This window comes from Scyliorhinus canicula, chromosome 16 (assembly GCF_902713615.1).
Source record: "Scyliorhinus canicula chromosome 16, sScyCan1.1, whole genome shotgun sequence".
Taxonomy (NCBI): Eukaryota; Metazoa; Chordata; class Chondrichthyes; order Carcharhiniformes; family Scyliorhinidae; genus Scyliorhinus; species Scyliorhinus canicula.
This window is the reverse complement of record NC_052161.1, coordinates 62,931,068-62,937,067: the sequence shown is the minus strand read 5'-3', so window position 1 is coordinate 62,937,067 and position 6,000 is coordinate 62,931,068.

The following is a 6,000-nucleotide window of genomic DNA, read 5'->3' as shown; positions in this document are numbered from 1 at the left end:
AGCCATGCCACCACAGAGACCAGTTCCAAGATTCGGAGAAGCTGACCTGGCCAGACTGTTGGATGCAGTGGAGCCTGGACAAGATGCCCTGGAGGGGCTTGGAGGGTAAGCCACAGGGCAGCCAGTACCATCAGGGAAGAAGTAGCAGTGGCCGCCCATGCAGGGAGCGTGGCCCGGAGGACTACCACCCAGTGCTGCAAGAAGCTAAATGACTTCCACTGGGCCACAAGGGTCAGTTGGCACCGTCCCCTTGGCACCGGTCTGGCACCGGCTCCATGGCATCGATCCTGCCTGTCACCACCCCCCCTAACTACCATGCACCAGGGACTGCCCCACCCAGCAGTATGCCGCAGCCCACCCATGCTCGGCAGTAATGCCCATGACTGCCTCTCGCCGATGTATCTCTTCCAGCGATGCATGAAGCGTGCAGCTCACAATTCCCACTTTGTGGTCCGCAGGAGAGGTTAGCCCACAACAAACAGGAGAGGGCAAGGACGGGCAGCGGGGTGCCGGTTCTCAGGGTCCTCAACTCCGACAAGGAAAGGGCCCTGGCCCTGGAGGTCGCAGACTCATCGATGTTGAGATTGGCCTACACCACAGAGGTGAGCATTCACCGGCTCCCACCTTGATGACCTGTCACATGTTCATGCCAGCATGTTGATCCTACTGCCCACCTGTTCATTCCCCCACAGGATCTCCATTGTGATGGTGCCAGCCCATCTGGGGTGGTAGCCCACTGCCTCCCATGAGAACACCTTGGAGGAGAGCTCCAAGGATGCCACCATTATCGCGTCACAGCTGTCATCCCCATCCTCCACCAGCACAGAGACATACACCTTGGTGGATGAAAGGCTTCTGGGGCACAATCTGGTGAGCTCCACACAGTTGCTGATTGATGCAGGAACATCCAGTGGGAACGGCAGTCAGAGGTCTGCTGGATTCCAGGACGCAGCTGGGCCCCAGCCAGATGCAGAGCCTCTGAACCAGGTTTATCCAGAGCTGATGCAGCCAATAACGTGCAACTGTGAGATTAAGAGGGGGAGGTTAACGACAGTCCAGCAGGTCCATAACCGATTGGAGGAGTCCCAAAAGCTACGGGTGCAGGAGATGGCACCGAGGCTAACACTGCTAAGGTGGTGACCCCAGTGGAGAGCCTCGAGTACGACGTCAGCACCATAAGTGGAGACGTTCAAGGTGTTCCTCAGTCAGTGACGGCCATGGCTGAGGGCCTCAGCAGCATGTCCCAGTCACTGGAGGATGTGTCCCAGATGCTGGTGGACATTAACGACGCACTGCAGAACATGTCTCACTCACAGATGGGTATCACTGAGGGCAAAAACACCATGGTGCAGACATTGGGGAGCCACCACATCTGGCAGTGCTAGGTGACGCAAGGGCATTCGGGCCTCAATCCAGCTGCCCCTTCATCCCGAGGTGACCCCCAAGGCCCCATGGGCACCGGCTGGGAGGAGAGAGCACTGGATGCCGACCTTGAGCCTCCTGAGTGAGGTGAGTGAATGTGTCAGTGTGTCCAGGGAGACAGCAGCAAGTGAATGGGACCATCCCCTCTCCTCCTCCCCTCCCTCTTTCCCTTCTACGACTTTCCAACAATGAAAGAATACAAGCTGCAACATGGAGATGGTCTGTCCTTTCTATACAGAGCAGCCAGTCGAAACATGGAACAAAATAGAAAATATTTTCTTACAATCTGGGTTGCGATTATTGAATTGTTCCGCCAAATATGAGTTTACTGTCAATGTGTAGATATGGTGTGTTATGGGCCAGGGTTTAGAGAACATCAAAGTGTACCATGGAGTTCACCTGACCCACAACTTTTAATAGATTGTGGTTATGGGGAGCACAAGGACCTACTTTACATGTATGATGCAACAGAGATCTAAAGTACTTTGAAAACAAAACCATGTTTATTTATGAATCCAGTTAACACTTTATAAACCCACAGTCAACATCTTAATAACTATCAACACCAATAATCCCCAAAGATACAATATTCTTTAAGTAACCCTTCCTAACTTTCCTAACAACATCTATAAGACCAAAAGAGCCTTTTTACAGAAAGACAGCAGGTTTAAATTCTCTACAGAAACAGGTTTTACTTTGAAATCCTCAAATGATCGGAAGACAGTCTTTAGATTGCAGAGAGAGATCAATGCACCTTCTTTCTGTGACTGCAGCTTCTTCAACTCCAAAACAAAACTAAAACACACAGACACACACCAGCTTTTTTTTTGCTCAAAGTGAAAGTAAAAGCAGAGTCACAGCTCAGATCCACCCACACATTGACATCACTGCAGCTATTTGATAAACACCCATTTCTTCAAGGTACGTCCACTACAGCTATTTGATAAACATCCATTTCTTAAAGATACTCTCACAGGACAGGTGCAAAAACATAAAATGTTGGACAATTTCAGCAGGTATGATAGCATCTGTGGAGAGAGAACGGAGCAAACATTTTGAGTGTGGATGGCCCTTCAACTTATGCTTATGCAGTATCTTTTAACATAATAAAACAAGCTGCTTCAAAGGTACATTAGAAGACCAAGTATTACATTGATCTATGCGAGGAGATTTTAGGTCAAAAATGTGGTCAAGGAGTAAAATCAAATTTAATTTGCATCCTCTCGTTCTTTTTTTTAAAAAATAATTTTTATTAGAATTTTTTACAGAAAATATAAAAATATAACAAGTATAGCAACAAGCAGTAATATGCAACTAACAGCCCCATAACACCCACAATTCCCCCATACCATAACACCACATGTATCACACTCCCCCCACCCCCCCCAAGAGAACTTAACCATAAAATAAAATTAAATAAATCAAATTTAAATAAAATAAGCAAACATAATCAACGTTCCCCCCCACCCCTCCGGGTTGCTGCTGCTACTGTCCTCGTACCCTATCGTTGAGCCAGAAAGTCGAGGAAAGGTTGCCACCATTTAAAGAATCCTTGCACCGATCCTCTCAGGGCGAATTTAACCTTCTCAAGCTTAATAAAACCCGCCATGTCATTGATCCAGGTCTCCACGCTTGGGGGCCTCGCATCCTTCCACTTTAGCAAAATCCTTCGCCGGGCTACTAGGGACGCAAAGGCCAGCACACCGGCCTCTTTCACCTCCTGCACTCCCGGCTCTACCCCAACCCCAAAGATCGCGAGTCCCCCATCCTGGCTTGACCCTAGATCCCACCACCCTTGACACCGTCCTCGCCACCCCCTTCCAGAACTCCTCCAATGCCGGGCATGCCCAGAACATATGGGCATGGTTCGCTGGACTCCCCGAGCACCTGACACACCTATCTTCACCCCCAAAGAACCTACTCATCCTCGTCCCAGTCATGTGGGCCCTATGCAGCACCTTGAATTGGATGAGGCTAAGCCGCGCACACAAGGAGGAAGAATTTACCCTCTCCAGGGCATCAGCCCATGTCCCGTCTTCGCTCTGTTCCCCCAGCTCCCCCTCCCACTTCGTTTTCAGCTCCTCTACTGACGCCTCTTCCACCTCCTGCATAAGCTTGTAGATATCGGATATCTTCCCCTCCCCGACCCAGAACCCCGAGAGCACCCTGTCACTCACCCCCCTCGCGGGGAGCGCAGGGAATCCCTCCACCTGCCGTCTAGCAAATGCCTTTACCTGCAGATATCTAAACATGTTTCCCGGCGGGAGCCCAAATTTCTCCTCCACCTCCCCCAGGCTCGCAAACCTTCCGTCGATAAACAGGTCCCTCAGCTGTCTAATGCCCGCTCTATACCATCCCCGAAATCCCCCATCCATGTTCCCCGGGACGAACCTTAACGGAGGTTCCCCCTTAACGGAGCCACCATCGAGCCCCCCACTTCTCCCCTATGTCGCCTCCACTGCCCCCAAATCTTGAGGGTAGCCGCCACCACCGGACTCGTGGTATACCTCGTGGGAGGGAGCGGCCACGGTGCCGTTACCAGGGCCCCCAGGCTTGTATCCCCACAGGACGCTCTCTCCATCTGTTTCCATGCTGCCACCTCCCTCTCCATCACCCACATATGCACCATCGACACGTTGGCCGCCCAGTAGTACCCCGAGAGTTTGGGCAACGCCATCCCCCCCCCCATCTCTACTCCGCTCCAAGAAGACCCTCTTCACCCTCGGGGTCCCATGCGCCCAAACAAATCCCATGATGCTGCTGGTCACCCTTTTAAAAAAAGGCCCTAGGGATAAAGATGGACAAGCACTGGAAGAGGAACAAGAACCTCGGGAGAACCGTCATTTTGACGGATTGCACTTTGCCCGCCAGCGATAGCGGCACCATGTCCCACCTTTTAAATTCCTCCTCCATCTATTCCACTAATCTGGTGAAGTTAAGCTTATGAAGAGCCCCCCAACTCCTGGCCACCTGCACCCCCAGGTACCTGAAACTCTTTACTGCCCTCCTGAAGGGGAGCCTCCCAATTCCCTCGTCCTGATCTCCCGGGTGCACTACAAATACCTCGCTCTTTCCTAAGTTCAGCTTATAGCCCGAGAAGCCCCCAAATTCCGCTAACAGCTCCATCACCCCCGGCATTCCCCCCTCTGGGTCCGCCACATATAACAGCAGGTCATCCGCATACAGCGATACCCGATGCTCCTCCCCACCCCGCACCAGACCCCTCCACTTCCCTGACTCCCTCACGCCATGGCCAGCGGTTCAATTGCCAGTGCAAAGAGCAGGGGGGACAGGGGACACCCCTGCCTGGTCCCACGATAAAGCCTAAAATACTCCGATCTCCTTCCATTTGTGACTACACTCGCCATCGGCGCCGCGTAAAGCAGCCTCACCCATTTGATGAATCCCTCCCCAAATCCAAACCTCTCCAGCACCTCCCACAGGTACCCCCACTCAACTCTATCAAACGCTTTCTCTGCGTCCAGCGCCACCACTATCTCCGCCTCCCCCTCTACTGCCGGCATCATGATAACATTGAGCAGTCTCCGCACATTCGTGTTGAGCTGCCGCCCCTTGACAAATCCTGTCTAATCTTCATGAATTACCTCTGGCACACAATCCTCTATCCTGGTAGCCAGGATCTTCGCCAGCAACTTAGCGTCTACGTTAAGGAGCGAGATAGGTCTGTATGATACACACTGCAAGGGGTCCTTATCCCGTTTTAGGATCAAAGAGATCAGTGCCCGCGACATTGTCAGGGGCAAAGCCCCCCCTCCCACGCCTCATTGAAAGTTTGCACCAACAGGGTACCCACCAGGTCCGCATATGTTTTGTAAAATTCTGCCGGGAACCCGTCCGGCCCCGGGGCCTTACCTGACTGCATTTGCCCGATCCCCCTGACTAGCTCCTCCAACTCTATCGGCGCCCCCAGCCCCTCTACCAGCCTCTCTTGAACCCTTGGGAAACATAGCCTGTTCATGAAGCTCTCCATCCCCTCTCTACCCCTCGGAGGTTCCAACCGGTACAATCCCTCGTAAAAGTCCCTAAAGACCCCGTTTACTTCTGTACCCTTCTGCACTACATTTCCACCCCCATCCTTCACTCCCCCAATTTCCCTAGCCACATCTCGTCTACGGAGCTGATGCGCCAACATCCTGCTCGCCTTCTCTCAATACTTATATACCGCGCCCTGCGCCCTCCTCCACTGTGTCTCCGCCTTTATGGTGGTCAACAAGTCAAAATTGGCCTGCAACCTGCACCATTCTCCCAGCAACCCTTCCTCCGGTGCCTCCGCATATCTGTCCACCTCCAGAAGCTCTCCCACCAGTCTCTCCCTCTCCTTCCTCTCCCTCCTTTCCCTGTGGGCCCGGATGGAGATCAGCTCCCCCCGGATCACTGCTTTCAGAGCCTCCCAGACTATCCCCACCTGGACCTCCCCCGTATCATTGGTATCCAGATACCCCTCAATGCTTCTCCGAACCCTCTTACACACCTCCTCCTCCGCCAGCTTCCCCACATCCAGGCGCCATAGCGGGCGCTGGTCCTGTGCCTCCCCCATCTCCAGATCAACCCAGTGCG